This window comes from Anabrus simplex, chromosome 2, assembly GCF_040414725.1.
Source record: "Anabrus simplex isolate iqAnaSimp1 chromosome 2, ASM4041472v1, whole genome shotgun sequence".
Taxonomy (NCBI): Eukaryota; Metazoa; Arthropoda; class Insecta; order Orthoptera; family Tettigoniidae; genus Anabrus; species Anabrus simplex.
In genome coordinates this window covers 635,678,257-635,694,667 of record NC_090266.1, presented here as the reverse complement: position 1 = coordinate 635,694,667, position 16,411 = coordinate 635,678,257, and the positions used below count along the sequence as shown (strand labels likewise).

Genomic DNA, 16,411 nt, shown 5'->3' with positions numbered 1-16,411 from the left:
AATTTCCCAGTTTATTGAATACGCCCTCTATATTTACACAGCCTGTGTTCCACACTATCTGAGTATCCGCAATTCTCACGGCCTTGCTACGATGACTCGTGTTCTTTCTAGTTGTACAATAGTTCCAGTTGGGGAACTAATGTCGTCCTCTATATCCCTGTCTTTACCTTCACTCCTTGTCTCCTTTTTACTTCACATGACTCATGTTTAATGGTACCTTACATCTGTTTTCTTCTTTCCTTGCTGTACTGTCATCCATTTGACATTCTGCTTCCTCTCCTGTTTTCACAGCTTTGCCCTGCTGGCGGAGCAAAGATAACTCTCCACACTTGGCAACGCTGCCACTTCCTGGTTGCTGAGCTGTTTTCTCATCCTGAAGTTGACCTTTAGCTGTTTTGACAGACCAAGATTGGCTCCACGAATCTCCTCTTACCAGTCTAATCAAGGCTTTGATACCGAATTTCGTGCTCTGTGTAAGTGAAAGAGTAGCGTTCCCATATCTTCCGTCTCTTCAGAACACAGTTCTTTTCTGATCTACAGTGGGTAAAATAAGTATTCACACATGTATGGTTTCAAACGGTACCCAAACTGGAATTGTCGGTAAGCGATTTATACTAACATTACAGATGCACTACAGATTGACATAATTAATTGTGACGTACAGTGAGTGTACGCGCTATATACCTTGATTTATAACGTTGTTTAACGGCATACAAAAGTTTTCATACAATCAGATCGTAGTCATGTATGGTACATAAACGCCGCAGATTGACGGCTGAAAACAAATCATTCATCGTGCATCCAGTAAAATAGTGAGTATCAGTGCCTGGAAATAATTGTGGTCAGGAATGGGATGTCGATCGGGTGTGTTGAAGACTGTTGTGAAGGACATCATAGTCTCCTTATGGTAAAAAGGACTTTCGTTACCGAAACATTGCTAAAAAAAATCTGAAAAACTCGCATGCTGCTGTCCAGTATGTTGTGAACAAGTACAAACTAACAAGAGCTACGGCGAATTTGTGAAGATCTGGACGTCCTAGGCCTCTAACGGACCGAGAGTCGCGAAATGTAGTACAACAAACGCTCAAGAACGCGGGCGTGAGCAACAGAATTCTTGCTGAAGACTTCACAACAGCAACAGTAACACCTCAAACCATAATGGCATATATTCACGAAGCTGACTTAAAAGGCTGAGTGACAAGAAAATTACCATTCATTCACCAGCGCAATAGGGTGAAAAGACTGGAGTTTGCTCGTGCATATCTCAACAGACCCATGGAATACTGGAAGAAGGTTATATTCTTGGATGAGAACAAGTTCAACCTTTTTGGATCTGATGGGAGAAGGTATGCGTGGTGTAAACCAAATCAAGAATTTGACTCTAAGAACATTGTACCAACAGTCAGGAATGGCAGAGTTCATGTCATGGTGTGAGGATGCATGAGCTACACTGGGTTGGGAGAACTGGTTGTTGTTGAGGATGATGTGACTACCACAGCATTTGTGAACATACTCCGAGATAATTTGCTGGCCAGTGTTGAGAAATTAAATCTTGAGAACTCTTTTGTTTTTCAACAAGACGACGATCCGAAGCATTCTGCTCGTACAACAAAAGAATGGCTGCTGTATAATGTTTGCGAGCTGCTTCCAACACTTCCACAGTCCTCAGACCTCAATCCCATAAAAAGCCTGTGGGCATTATTGGAACGGAGTGTAAAGAAACGGGAATGCTCGACAAAAGAAGCCTTCATCGATCATCTCAAGAAGGAATGGTCACAAATTGATGCCGAGCCCACAACAAACCTTGTAAGCTCCATGTCACGAATGCTTCAAGCAGATATAGATGCCAAGGGAATGCACACGAAGTACTGATTGTCAAACTGTGTGTGAGGACAGTGTTTCAGTGTGTATGAATATATATTGCAAGTTGCTTTATGTCGCACCGACACAGAATGGTCTTATGGCGACGATGGAACAGGAAGGGGCTAGGAGTGGGAAGGAAGCGGCCGTGGCCTTAATTAAGGTACCGCCCCAGCATTTGCCTGGTGTGAAAATGGGAAACCACGGAAAACCATCTTCAGGGCTGCTGACAGTGGGGTTCAAACCCACTATCTCCCGAATACTGGACCTGGTCGCACTTAAGCGACTCCAGCTATCGAGAAAATTATATTCGTTTTGTTTTATTGTAAAGGCTGCATAATTTCTATCCATACGTCGTTCTTTACACTTCATTAAGAAATATAATTCATGTACTAGGGCATGAAGTATTTGTGTTTTTATAAAGATGTGTGACAAACCGCACATGCAGTGTATGTCTACTTATTTTACCTGCTGTATATTTTAGTCCCTTTCAAGTTCTTCACATTTTCCAAAACTTTCGCAGCTTTAGACTCGATACCATACTTACTTTTACAAGTCTCCTTCTCGTGTTCTTTCCTATTCTAAAAGCCTTGTCAGTATCGCTCTCACTACAGTCTACTTTTACTTTTTCCCTAATCAACAATGTCACTTTATCATCTCATTAAAATTCTCCGTATTGGAGTCTTCCAGTTCATATACTATTATATTTTTCTTCCTATTCTTCCGGCTTCGTGATAGCGCCTTCAATTCAAATCTCTTGACCCTTTCTTACTAGTCGAGTACTCGGTTCTTAATTTCCTCTAGGTCGGACATATTTTGATTCAAGCTCACCTGTATGTCGCTAAACTCTGATTCTAGGTACTGTAGCTCTTCATGTCCTTAAACGCCTTGCTCTGGTCTAATAATATTTCCCTGGTCTTGTCTACTTGACAATCTTTCAATACCTCCTTTAGTTTTTCATTGTCCTATAAGGATAGTGCAGGCCCGGGGTTCATTTCAGCACCACCAAAAATCAGAAGAGCCATAACGATCACTGACGTCAACGCCCCTTGCGGTATGTTAAGGCGACTGTCGACATCTTGTATGTCACCTTCCTATAGCGCACCTGTGTTGCTCGATAGATACTCGCATTCATGTATTCCACACGCACGCACTCTTAACTCACTATCAGCACTTCACGTCCGTTCATTTCGGTGGTTGGGTTGCAACTAGGCAAATTATTCACTGTCCAGTGCTTCTGTAATAGTTGGTAGTGTGATATGTTGTAGCCAATGTAATTGTATTAAGACGGACATGAACACCTAGCCCCTGAGCTAGAGGATAACCAGATACGGCTAAAACCCGCTGCCCGGCCGGAAATGGAAACTAGGGCCGTCTTAACAGTAGGCCACTATGCGACCATTCAACCAAGGAGCCGAAGCGGGATCTAACTTTTTGATGGCGTGCTTTTCTGTCACACTGACAGAGCATATCATGTATCTCTCACTTTCGATGGCACCTAACTCAGGAAAATGACAGCTTACAGTTAGAGGTGATCGATTTTACTGTAGTGTCAAAATGAGTAGGGGAACCGCTTGGGTTGGGCTGGACAGATTTCTACGAAACTTGGGTGGATTATATCCTAAATGGAATGGTATAATAATAATTTAATGTGGCTATTTATAGCCTGGTGCAGCCCTTGTAACGCAGACCCTCCGACGATGAAACTGCGTGTTATTTTAGTGGATAATGGTGTTGTGTATAGTGTAGGGATGTTGGAGACAGTACGAACACCCTGTCTCCGAGCCAAAGGAATTAACCACTTATGGTTAAAAACGCCAACCCGGCTGGGAATCGCACCCAGGGCCCTCTGAACCAAAGTCGACTACGCTAACAATTAATCCAAGGAACCGAACAAGTTAATGGTGACAGTCATTTTTATTCTTCTATGCTTTTCCCACACATGTGGGGTTGCGGGTGCGAATTGTGTCGCACATATCGATTTGGCCTTGTTTCGCGATCGGATGCCCTCCCTGACGCCATACTTACGTAGAGGGATGTAATCACTATTGCATGTTCCAAACGAGCGGTTAGGGGCGCGCAGTTGTGGGTTCGCATTTGGGAGATAGTGGGCTCGAATCCCACTGTCGGCAGCCCTGAAGATGGTTTTCGGTGGTTTCCTCTCTTCACACCAGGCAAATGCTGGGGATGTACCTTAATTAAGGTCATGGCCAGTTCTCTCCCACCCCTAGACCCTTCCTATCTCATCGTCACTATAAAACCTATCTGTGTCAGTGCGACGTAAAGCCAATTGTAAATAAACAAAAAACTATTACGGTACGTATTTCTGTGGTGATTGGTACTTTGGTGTGTTTTCTGAATATGAAGACGGTGTTGGGACAAACACAAACACCCAGTCCCCGAGCGAGAAGAATTAATCACACGCTATTAAAATACCCGACCCTGACGGGAATCGAGCCCGGGACCCTCTAAACCGAAGGCCTCAGCTCTGACCATTCATCCAAGGAGTCGGACAATGGTGACAAGCATTATGCTGTAAAATCAACTATAGTGTTATAATTATTGCTGAAAAATGGTAGGTGGCAATTACAATTTGCTCTACGTTGCGCCGTCACAGATAGGTCTTACGGCGACGAAGGGATGGAAAAGGGCTTAGAGCGGGAAAGAAGCGACCGTGGCCTCAATTAAGGTACAGACCCAGCACGTTCCTGGTCTTAAAATGGGATAACTGCTGAAAACCATTTTCAGGGCTGCCGACAGTGGGTTTCAAACCCACTACCATCTTAATGCAAGCCGATAGCTACGTTACCACTTGCTCGGTAGTAGTGGATGGCTCGGAGCAGTTAGCTGATGTTGACAAATAGTCTAGCTTCTTCTTCTCTTCCTTCTTCTTGGCCGTTTTTTTCCAATTTTTTGGGAGGTTGGCACTTGCGCGGATTTGGTCCAGTTTTGCGGCCGAAGGCCCTTCCTGACGCCAACACCGTGTGGAGAGTTCTATTCACAGTTCTATGCTTCCGAGGTGGTTGATAGTGTGGAGTGTTGGGTGTATACGAAGACAAACAAAAAACCCCAGTCCCCGACTGAGAAGAATTAACCAGACGCGTTTAAAACCCCGACCCCTCAGAACGGAAACTTGTGCACCGAAGATCTCGACGTTGATCATTCAGGTAATGAGACGGATAATGATAATGTCCGGCTCCATGGCTAAATGTTTAGCGTGCTGGCCTTTGGCCACAGGGGTGCCGGGTTCCATTCCCGGCAGGGTCGGGAATTGTAACCATAATTGGTTAATTCCGCTGACACGGGGGCTGGGTGTACGTGTCGTCTTCATCATTTCATTCTCATCACGACGTGCAGGTCGTCTACAGGCGTCAATTCAAAAGACCTGCACCTGGCGGGCCGAACGTGTCCTCGGACACTACCGGTACTAAAAGCCATACGCCATTTCATAATAATAATAATAATAATAATAATAATAATAATAATAATAATAATAATAATAATAATAATAATAATAATACCGAGCTCGATAGCTGCAGTCGCTGAAGTGCAGCCAGTATCCAGTATTCGGGAGATAGTGGGTTCGAACCCCACTGTCGGCAGCCCTGAAGATGGTTTTCCGTGGTTTCCCATTTTCACACCAGGCAAATGCTGGGGCTGTACCTTAATTAAGGCCACGACCACTTCCTTCGCACTCCTAGCCATTTCCTGCCCCCATTGTTGCCATAAGACCTATCTGTGTCGGTGTCACGTAAAACAACTTCCAAAATAATAATAATAATAATAATAATAATAATAATAATAATAATAATAATAATAATAATAATAATAATAATAATGCCTCAGTTACCTGAATTGCATACCTTCAGAAGTGGTGCCATCTAGATGACCTACGTTCCGATGGTGCTGCTATCTAGCAGGAAAGCGGAATTGCACCGGACCCACCTATCGTGGATTTTTTTTTTTTTTTTTCATGACACCCAATGTGCCACCAGAGATCTTTAACATGTCAACAGCAATGGCATGGAATGACAAGATTTTAGACTACCTCAGCCAGATAGAAGCCGCGACCTTAGAATCATGAGTCAAAAGTTACCACTGATCTGCTGAGTTAACTGTGTACATAATTGATTTCCAGCATGTTAAGCAATTCCAGGACAAAATGCTTACAGCTTAACGTCTTTTACAGTAATGGATACCTATTTGATAATGACGTTGGTTTTCATCGGTAACACTGGTTTGTAGAAGCGTATCTGTAGCGATTACAGTCTGCGTCACAGTTTAGACCAGGTGGCTTACAGCTGCAGGTAGTGATGTTTCAGTCAACGATTGAACGTCAAGACCCATGCCTGTCACAATGACAACACTAACCGTCCATCGCCATGTGTACTTCAACATTCAGCAATCGGGCATCTCCTCGGTCACTCCAGGTAAATATTAACCTCCTTTCAATGATATTCATACATACATACATACATACGTACAATTTCATTATAGAGAGTTTCAACTGTCAGCGTTCAGTCTGCAAGCCTCTGTGAACCAACCAAGAGCCTTCACTAGCTCTATGGTCTCGTTTAGTTCCACGCTTAGAATAAAGTAATTCCTCTACTTCTCTTCTCTCCCATTATTCATTATTCTCCTGGGTAACCTGCCCCTTCCATTCGCACTACATGACACCACCATCGAAGTCGGCTTATACGTACAGCTTCGTCCGTCGAGTATATTCCTAACTTTGCTTTTTTCTCTCCTCATTTCAAGTACCCTCCTCCCATTGTTCCCACCTGTTTTTTAAAACAATCCTTCTCGCTCCTTTTTGTCTGTTACTTCTAACTTATAAATAAGACAACCTGAGTCCACCCAGATTTCACTCCCGTACAGTAAAATTGTCTGAATACAGACCGATGTAACGATAGTTTCGTCCAAAATCGTATTTCTTTGTTACAAAACACGGTTGATCGTAACTGTGAACTCCCAGCATTAGCTTTGCTGCACCTTGGTTCTATTTCACACTGTACCGGTATACTACCATCCTGGGAGAATATCATCCTAAATATTATTAATGATTCACCTGTTCCAGTTTTGTATTCCCAATGAGGCGTTCAGTCCTATTAGTTTTCTCCCTACTGATATCACTTTAGGCTAATTTTCATATAATACTTGCCGCACCTCTTTTCGAGTTCCAAGACATTTGACTGCCGGCTTTCAGCACAGTCTGCCGTTAAGACGAAGTTGCTGGCATAAGTCACAGTGTTTACTACATTTCCAGCCGTAGCTGAATCCCTCCCTGTCATGTTTACATTTCAGTTAATTATACATAATATACTATGAGAAAAAATCCACTAAGGATAGCTTCCCTAATACTAGAGAAACCACAAAGGTTGAGCCTACTCATTAATCCATAAGGATATGACATGAAAACTTTCCAGTCTATCCAACACACAAAATTTCAATAAAAATTATAACACTATAAACATACTTGTAATAGTTATTAGCATTTGAGGTACTTTGTAGTCTTAACAGTGTCATAGAGGCTGGGTTACCTCCAATATAGTTATTACAGGTATGTTTATAGTGTTATCATTTTTATTGAAATTTTGTGTGTTTGACAGTCTGTAAAGTTATGTCCCATTTGACTAAGTCGACACTGGAAAGTATGGATTCCTTTTTAAAAGATTAATCCATAAGGTTAATGAAAATGAAAATCCATAGCCTGTTTCCAGTCATTCGACCGGGTCAGGAATGGAATGAATAAAGCCCTCATCTAGCGGCGAGGGTAGGAAATGTGCCGGCTGCCAAAGCCTGTCGCACTCCTCTGGGGCAATGATTAATGACTGACAGATGAAATGAAATGATAGTGGAGAGTGTTGCTGGAATGAAAGACGACAGGGAAAACCGGAGTACCCGGAGAAAAACCTGTCCCGCCTCCGCTTTGTCCAGCACAAATCTCAAATGGAGTGACCGGGATTTGAACCGCGGAACCCAGCGGTGAGAGGCCGGCGCGCTGCCGCCTGAACCACGGAGGCTAACGATAAGGTTAATAAGAAATTAAAATACATTTAATTAATTTTCAATGAGATTTTGAAAATCCGTTTCCGCCCGAGCTTCGGTCGGAGACAGTTGTGTTGCTAAGCTTTCTACAGTTCCCGTTGAATTGATCTTTTAGTGCCACTGTAGTGAGGAACTGTATTATACAGAGCCGGGCTGAGTGGCTCACACGGTTGAGGCGCTGGCCTTCTGACCCGAACTTGGCAGGTTCGATCCTGGTTCAGTCCGGTGGTATTTGAAAGTGCTTAAATACGTCAGCTTCGTGTCAGTAGATTTACTGGTACGTAAAAGAACTCCTGCGGGACGAAATTCCGGCAACTCAGAGTCTCCGAAAACTGTAAGAAGATAGTGGGACGTAGAAACAAAATAGCATTAGTATTAATGTAGTAATTATTAGTATAGACAAGTTCAAATAAGGGATTAGCATTAATTGCGTGTAGGGACTTAGTGAGGACGGGGGAATCGTCAGGCGGTTACCCGGGACCTCTACATAATCATAATTTAGTGGCCCGTGGCCTCCGAAGAGCCCTGGTGCCCTATCTACGATGAATTCTAATGATGAGGACGGCACACACATCCAGCCCTGTGCCATCCGAATTAACCAATGAGTGTTAAAATCCCCGACCCGGCCGGGAATCGAACCCGGGATCCCGTGGGCCAAACACCAGCATGCTTACCATTTAGCCAAGGAGCCGGACAGTATAACCAGCAACACTACCTGCCCGATTCTTCCAGCAGCATGTACGGTTGCTGTACAGCTCGCTCCATGTCAACAGATACGAAGCAGTCCTCAACATTAGTCAGACTTGTATCAACTAGATAACAAGGTCCGTTCATTGCGTACACAACATAAACCAGATGTATCAGGTGGTAAGTAAACACTTCGGCTGATTAATATAGACTCTTCCCTCCCAGTCACGGATGTCCGCCAACTGGGGAGAGAGTGAGCCGATGACCTAGATGTTAGGCTCCTTTAAACAACCAGCACAAGGTGTTATTGTGAGAAGAAGGATATCGTCTACGAAGATCACACCCGGAATGTCTTGATTCTCGAGACATGTAGTGGCTCCTTTCTCAAAGCATTCTGATTGGAAAGTGTCATTAATAAATAATATAAATGGCATTGATAATTTACAACCGTGTTTGAAACACAGTTTTGAAAATATCTCTCCCACTTAAACCCCCCATCCTTCACTTTGATAGAAATATATTCCTCATATGTATTTTCAATTACCCTTATCATCTTGATATTCCGATCTGACTCATCTGATGTACGACAGCCCGTCTACTCACCGAATCAAAAGCTTTCTCTAAATCGATCCCCGTGATGTACAGTTTGACACTTTTCTTCCTTTTCTTCTCCTGCTCCTTCGTCTTCATGTATTTATCCGTTATTTTTTTTAACAACCATTATGTTATCACTTGTCCTTATTCCGTTCCTAAATCCTGATTAGACCGGGCGAGTTGGCCGTGCGCGTAGAGGCGCGCGGCAGTGAGCTTGCATCCGGGAGATAGTAGGTTCGAATCCCTCTATCGGCAGCCCTGAAGATGGTTTTCCGTGGTTTCCCATTTTCACACCAGGCAAATGCTGGGGCTGTACCTTAATTAAGGCCACGGCCGCTTCCTTCCAACTCCTAGGCCTTTCCTGTCCCATCGTCGCCATAAGACCTATCTGTGTCGGTGCGACGTAAAGCCCCTAGCAAAAAAAAAAAATCCTGATTAGCGTCTCGACAGGACTGAGTACCCCTCTGCCCAATTCATTAATCGAATTTGCCAATATCCCCGTATATATGTTTCTTAGTGAATCTACAGTAGATCTTTCTATAGTTACTTGGATTTGATCTCTCACCCCGTTTCCTATATACAGGGTACATGACTCCCTCCTGCCATGATTCTGGTACCCTCACTGCTTCAAATATCTTACTGAATATTTTCACTATGTTTTCGAGGATAAAGTTAGTTTTACGTACTACCTTCCAAAATGTATTTCTTGATCCCTGAAATTTCTCTTGCTTTCTCTATTCACCCTTTCTCTACTTCACTGACTGAAATCTCCTCGTCCAAAGTAGGCAGGGTTGCACTCCATTTCCCTCGAAATCCCAGTCCTTTCTATGTTACCGTAGGTTTCCAACTATTCTCCCCATCTAATAGCCTTCTGAAATGCTTGATCCATTCACCATGATTTATATTTACCTACTTGTTTTCAGCTTTTCCTATCTCTACTGATTTGTTTTATTCTATTCCGTACTTCCTTACTGTCCTGTCTTTTAGAATCTCTGTTTACATTATCAGCTTGGTTCGTCTGCCATGAGTACTTTGTGTTTGCCCGTAATTATCTATACTCTTCATTTGCTACAGAATGAAATTCTTGTTTCAAGACCTCCTACCTTCCTGTATGATTTCAGTGCTTTCGTTACGTCCACACTTTTCTTCCTGCATTCCTCATTGTACCATCCAGTATTTCTTGGCAGCCATGTCCCTTGGACTCGAATCCTCTGTCCTGCTATCAATATAGTGTTTTCTATGAGCTATATTGTCGCATCTATGTACTTATTTTCAATCGTAAATCCTATCCCAATTTTCGTAATTTCGAGACTTCACCCTTTAAAATTATCCTCAAAGTTTTTCGTCCCTTAGTATTCCACCAGGATATCTGCACATCCGAGCACTCTTGCCTTGCTATATATTTTAAAACTGACTTCATGGACTTTATATCCTGGTGCAATTCAACTCTAAACAAAGGTGGTAATGTCAATTTCGGCCCTTAATTGCTTCACCCCTTCGTTTCCTATCTTTCTTTCTTTCTTTCTTTCTTTCTTTCTTTCTTTCTTTCTTAATCCGTTTACCATCCAGGTTTGTTGTTTCCCTCGGACTCAGCGAGGGATCCCACCTCTACCATCTCAAGGGCAGTGTCCTGGAGCGTGAGACATTGGGTTGGATGGATACAACTGGGAAGGAGGACCAGTACCTCTCCCAGGCTGCCTCACCTGCTATGCTGAATAGGGGCCAGGCTGAGGGATGGGAAGGTGGGTTTATTATTTATTTATTTATTTATTTATTTATTTATTTATTTATTTATTTATTTATTTATTTATTTATTTATTTATTTATTTATTTACGTCACACCGACGTAGATAGGTCTTATGGCTACGATGGGATAGGAAAGGCCTACGAGAGGGAAGGAAGTGGCCGTGACCTTAATTAAGGTACAGCCCCAACATTTGCCTGGTGTGAAAATGGGAAACCACGGAAAACCATCTTCAGGGCTGCCGACGGTGGGGTTCGAACCCACTATCTCCCGGATGCAAGCTCACAGCTGTGCGCCCCTAACCGCACGGCCAGCTCGCCCGGTGGGGAAGATTGGAAAGGATAGACAAGGAAGAGGGAAGAAAGCGGCCGTGGCCTTAAGTTAGGTACTATCCCGGCATTTGTCTAGAGGAGAAGTGGGAAACCACGGAAAACCACTTCGAGGATGGTTGTGGAGGGAATAGAACCCCCGTCTACTCAGTTGACCTTCCGAAGCTGAGTGGCCCCCGTTCCAGCCCTCGTACCACTTTATAGTTTCCTATCTTTTTCAAGAATCCCCCTATAATCACACACACTAGTCTCCATTCTAGTTACCTTTTATTTTTACCCTCTGTCAGGTTGGTAGCTTTACTTCTTGTTAACCTCGCTTTCCCTACCTCCTGGTGAACAATTAATTCCTTTGTCCATATTGTTCTCATAGCGCTAATGGGTGAATTCAATGCGAGAGTTGGAAATATAACTGAAGGATTCGAAAGAGTGACTGGTAAATATGGGCAAGATACGGATGCTAATACTGTACGTATGGGAAGCGTTTGCTGCACTTCTGTGATAGTATGGGTTTAGCAGCTACGAATACATTATTCATGCATGAGGCTACACATGGGGAGCTAGGGGCACAGATCCATAATAGACTATATCTTAACCGACTTGGAATTCAGGAAATCTAATAGGAATGTGCGGGGTTTCCAGGAATTTTTCGATGATACGGACCACTATCTGATCTGTAGTGAAAGCATCTCTTGGCCTAGGATAGAAAAAGGGAAATATGTCCGCAGACGAATAAGGGTAGAAAATCTCCAAGACGAGGAAATTAGAAGTACATGGATATGATTAGCGAAAAACTTCGAACAGTGGACGGTAAGCAGGTTCAAGAATAGAAAGAGAATGAGTGGCGTACAGAGATGCTGTAGAAGAAACAGCAAGGGGATTTTTAGGAACAACTGTGTGTAAAAATGGAGGAAAACGAACATCTTGGTGCAATGACGAAGCGAGAGCAGCTTGGTAAAAAATAATCTTAGAAAGGGAGGCGAATAAGAAATGAATGGTGTTTTGGGTAAATCAGGTGAATTCATAATAGATCCCAGGGAATCATTGAACAGGTGGAAGGAATATTTTGAAACTCTTCCCAACATAAAAGGAAATCTTCTTGGTGACGTCGCGAGCAAGCGCGCTCACGGGGAGGACAATGATGTTCGTGAAATTACGCTTGAGGAAGTGGGAAGGATGGTAAATAAACTCCATTGTCATAAAGCAGCAGGAATATATGAAATTAGACCAGAAATAGTGAAGTATAGTGGGAAGGCAGGGATGAAATGGCTTCATAGAGTAATAAGATGAGCATGGAATGTTAGTAAGGTACCTTCCGATTGGACAAAAGTATTAACAGCCCCTATCTACAAGCAAAGAAACAGGAAGGATTGCAACAACTATTGAGGTATCTCATTGATCAGTGTACCAGGCAAGGTGTTCTCTGGGAATTTGGGAGGGAGGTTGCGATCAGTGGATGAGAGTAAGTTTGATGAAAACTAGTGTGGATTAAGACCACAGAGGGGCTGTCAGGGTCAGATTTTCAGTATGCGCCAGGTAACTGAAAAATGCTGCGAGAGGAATAGACAGTTATATTTATGTTTCGTAGATCTAGAGAAGGCATATGACAGAGTACCAAGTGAAAAGATGTTCGCCCTACTGGAGGACTATTATTAATTTCGTGTGGCTATTTCTAGCCGAGTGCAGCCCTTGTAAGGCAGACCCTCCGATGAGGGTGGGCGGCATCTGCCATCTGTAGGTAACTGCGTGTTATTGTGGTGGAGGATAGTGTTATGTGTGGTGTGTGAGTTGCAGGGATGTTGGGGACAGCACAAACACCCAGCCCCCGGGCCACTGGAATTAACCAATTAAGGTTAAAATCCCCGACCCGGCCGGGAATCGAACCCGGGACCCTCTGAACCGAAGGCCAGTACGCTGACCATTCAGCCAACGAGTCGGACACTGGAGGACTAAGGGTATATTATTAAGAACAACCAAAGGCATTTACGTTGACAATTGGGGTGCGGTGAAAATTGATGGTAGATTGAATTATTTGTTCCAGCTACTTACAGCGGTTAGACGAGGGTGTAATCCCAACTTCGTTGTTCATAGTTTACATGGATCATCTACTGAAAGGTATTAAGTGGCAGGAATGGATTCAGTTCGGTGAAAATGTAATCAACAGTTTGGTCTCTGATGACGACTTGGTCTTAATGGTGGATTGTGGAGAAAACCTGCAGTCTAATATCTTGGAACTTGATAATAGGTACAATGATTATGGTACGAAAATTACCCATTCCAGGCCATTAGCCATTGATGTCAGTAGGTAATAAATCCAAGAGAAGTGAATGTGAGATTGTTGATACAAAGCTGGAACAGGTAGATTATCTCATGTATTTGGGATGTGTGTATCCCCAGGATGGTAGTAGTTTATAGTAGGTGAGATTGAATCAAGGTGCAGTAAAGCTAATACAGTGATCTCGCAGTTGCGATCATCAGTATTCTGTCAGCTTCCTGACGAAACTATCTTACATCGGTATGTTTTCAGACCAACTTTGCTTTACGGGAGTGAAAGCTGGGTGGACTCAGGATATCTTATTCATAAGTTAGAATTAACAGACATGAAAGTAACAAGTATGATTGCTGGTACAAACAGGTGGGAACAATGGCAGTAGGGTACGCGGAATGAGGGGATAAAGGCTAAATTAGGAATGAAGTCAATGGATGAACCTGTACGCACAAACCGGCTTCGTTGGTGGGGTCATACGAGCCGAATGGAAAAGGACAGGTTACCCAGGTGAATAACGGACTCTGTTGTGAACGGTGTGAAAGTAAAGGGAGGCCAAGACGACGATATTTAGACTCAGTTTCTAACGATTTAAGAATAAGATGTACAGAACTAAATGAGGCTACAGAATTAGTTACGAACTGAGGATTGTGGCGGCGGTTAGCAAATTCACAGAGGTTTGCAGACTGGATGCTGAAAGGCATAACAGTCTATAATGAAGTATGTATGTATGTATGTATGTATGTATGTATGTATGTATGTATGTATGTATGTATTGTCCTCATGCGACTTACCCTTTGTAAACCAGAAGTCCTTTAAACTTAAACGTTTCCTCTGGCCATCGACCGATTACATGCAATGTCCGTAGGAAATTGTATTAAGGCCCAATACCACACATGCGAACTGAAATAATGAGCATTACTTAAAAGGGGCGTAGTATGGTGTAAATAGAACTTTCTTCGGCGATCTGTGAGAGCAGGTTTGCTAAGTTATAATCCCCCTCATTCAGTCTCCTGACTGTGAAGATATATCTAATTCAGCGGCGTCCTAGGTCAGGGCTCAGCTACCTGACTCTGGTGAAAGACTCGGACAGCTGACTGAGGGTACACCCGGTCTGGCGCACGCCCATTGTAAGCAGACTGCTATAGTTAGCCATTTTTGTTTATTTTTTGCTTTGTTTGCCGTTTTGCCGAAAGACTTTATTCAACAGTGTTTTCCATTATTTATATCTTGTCTTGATTGTATTGTTTGCATGGTTTACGTTTTCTTTTTTTGTGTTCGTTGTCTCTTTTATTTTCTCCGTAAAGATTAATTAGATTTAAAAACTGTAAAATTCGGAGAAAATAAATCTACTACTACTACTACATATATCTAATTCGTGCGGTAGATAAGACATTCTCGGAGGAATAATTACTTTCCGAAATACAGTCAGATGCTTTCACCGTAAAATCGTGCGAGATGGACAGACTGTAGTAGAGCCTGGACAACTGCTGTGTGTCGTATTTGAAGACCGTATTTTACCATCTTATGTACACTGTGCCCTAAAAAAGGTTCAGGACTATGGCAGGGACGAGGTCTCAGGGCGTATCGCACAGGTAAGGATAGCGGAGTGCGGTTAAACAGTGCTAGATTCAGAGAGAGAGGGAGAGAGAGAAAGTCACGGTTATAAAATAACCATCCACGCCATGTGGAAAATAAAACATTGTTGTAATTCCAGAGTACAGTACGAGGGTTGGGGCAAAAGTCATGGCAACTATTTTTTTTCTTGAAGATACCAGTCCGGTTGGAAATTGTGACATATACAGACGAAAGGATAAGGTGTTAATTACATGTGTGGACAATGAATAGCACTGCAATATCGTAACACACTAATTTATTACGTTAGTATACAGGGCAATGTGGCCTTCCCGGTACAAAAGAATGACAACACAGTACACATAAAGTTGACATGACAGAAGACCCTCAAAGTAGTCCCCTGCTACTGACACCACACAGCTGCCAACGATGTGGGAAGCACTGAATACCATCTGCCTCAGCATTTGCCGCACCATGTGTGAATCGGGTCACCTGTTGGCGCACAGCATTAGCAATGTCCTCTCGTGTTGCAAACCGCCTACCACGTAGTGGTTCCTTAATTTTTCGAATGAGATCAAAGTCACAGGGCGAAGTGTCGGGAGAGTACGGTGGGTGCTCCAATTCTTCCCATCCCCAACGTCGCAGTAGCTGCCCTACACACTCTTCATGTGGTTTTGCATTGTCGTGCAGGATTATTGCACTGTCCAATGATCCGGACGTTTCTCCCGAACGCCACGTCGTACCTGTCGCACCAGGAAGTCCCTGTAGTAACTTACTGTGCGGTCACTGTTCTGCCATGTGGAACAAAGTGGCAAACAATGACAACCTGACGTCATACGCGACGATCACCATCAATTTGACTGGGGAAGGATTCTGACGGACCTTCTGCCTCCTTGGAGATCCAGCATGTCGCCACTCCGCGGACTAACGTTTCAGTTCTGGTTCGTATGACCTGGCCCAAAATTCATCGATGGCGATTATTCGTGACAAGAATTGATCGCCGTCCTGTTGCCAGCGTGCAAGGTGGTCGGAGCATATTGCATAGCGCACCCACCTTTGAACTTCCGTCAGTGCATGCGGTACCCACCGCGATGCGATTTTGCGCAGTTGCAGCTCATTACGCAATATCCTGTGGACGGTGCGTCTCATAATGCTCTTGCTATCCATTATTTTCCTTAAGACTGGTCACACCCCACAGCCACACATTGATATGCAGTCCACCACAACAATTTTCGTCCTGTTCAGTTTCGTATGCTAACGTGTAAAGGAAAATGAACCTTGAGTACATTATACTGTAGATTTGCGTAAATA

General features: G+C 43.4%; 1 protein-coding gene across 5 annotated transcripts in view; it reads left to right on the top strand.

Annotated features, from left to right (window-relative positions):
• LOC136862977 (solute carrier family 41 member 1) overlaps window positions 1–16,411 on the top strand; it is an 847,982-nt gene that overhangs the window by 512,358 nt on the left and 319,213 nt on the right. The window contains exon 1 of one of the 5 annotated variants that reach the window (XM_067139278.2): window positions 6,178–6,290. The exons of the other annotated variants lie outside the window; for them this stretch is intronic. The gene's annotated coding sequence lies outside the window, so the exon portion shown is untranslated. Of the gene's footprint in view, window positions 1–6,177; window positions 6,291–16,411 lie in introns of those variants that run through there. 5 annotated transcript variants of the gene reach the window in all.